Source organism: Arachis hypogaea, chromosome 9, assembly GCF_003086295.3.
Source record: "Arachis hypogaea cultivar Tifrunner chromosome 9, arahy.Tifrunner.gnm2.J5K5, whole genome shotgun sequence".
Lineage (NCBI taxonomy): Eukaryota > Viridiplantae > Streptophyta > Magnoliopsida > Fabales > Fabaceae > Arachis > Arachis hypogaea.
The window spans coordinates 80,940,543-80,941,362 of NC_092044.1; the positions used below are offsets into that span (position 1 = coordinate 80,940,543).

Sequence of the window (820 nt, forward strand, 5' to 3'; positions counted from 1 at the left end):
GCCATTGGAGCCAATAATTTTGAGCTTAAGCCTCAATTAGTTGCCTTAATGCAACAAAACTGCAAGTTCTATGGACTTTCATCTGAAGATCCTTATCAGTTTTTAAATGAATTCTTGTAGATCTGTGAGACTGTTAAGACGAATGGAGTAGATCCTGAAGTCTACAGGCTCATGCTTTTCCCTTTTGCTGTAAGAGACAGAGCTAGAATATGGTTGGATTCACAACCTAAGGATAGCCTGGACTCCTGGGAGAAGCTGGTCACGGCTTTCTTGGATAAATTCTTTCCTCCTCAAAAGCTGAGCAAGCTTAGAGTGGATGTTCAAACCTTCAAACAAAAAGATGGTGAATCCCTCTATGAAGCTTGGGAAAGATACAAGCAGTTGACCAAAAGGTGTCCATCTGACATGTTTTCAGAATGGACCATATTAGATATATTCTATTATGGTCTATCTGAGTTTTCGAAAATGTCATTGGACCATTCTGCAGGTGGATCCATCCACCTAAAGAAAACACCTGCAGAAGCTCAAGAACTAATTGACATGGTTGCAAATAACCAATTCATGTACACTTCTGAGAGGAATTCTGTGAATAATGGGATACCTCAGAAGAAAGGAGTTCTTGAAATTGATGCTCTGAATGCCATATTGGCCCAGAACAAAGTGTTGACTCAGCAAGTCAACATGATCTCTCAAAGTCTGAATGGATGGAAAAATGCATCCAACAGTACTAAAGAGGCAGCTTCTGAAGAAGCTTATGATCCTGAGAACCCTGCAATAGCAGAGGTAAATTACATGGGTGAACCTTATGGAAACACCTATA

The 820-nt window shown here is 40.1% G+C and overlaps 1 non-coding gene across 1 annotated transcript; it reads right to left on the reverse strand.

The window, feature by feature from the left end:
* Positions 1 to 303: 303 nt before the first annotated feature.
* Positions 304 to 407, reverse strand: LOC112714058 (small nucleolar RNA R71). Its single transcript, XR_003159014.1, has one exon. It is a non-coding gene; the product is annotated as a small nucleolar RNA R71 (small nucleolar RNA).
* Positions 408 to 820: the final 413 nt, after the last annotated feature.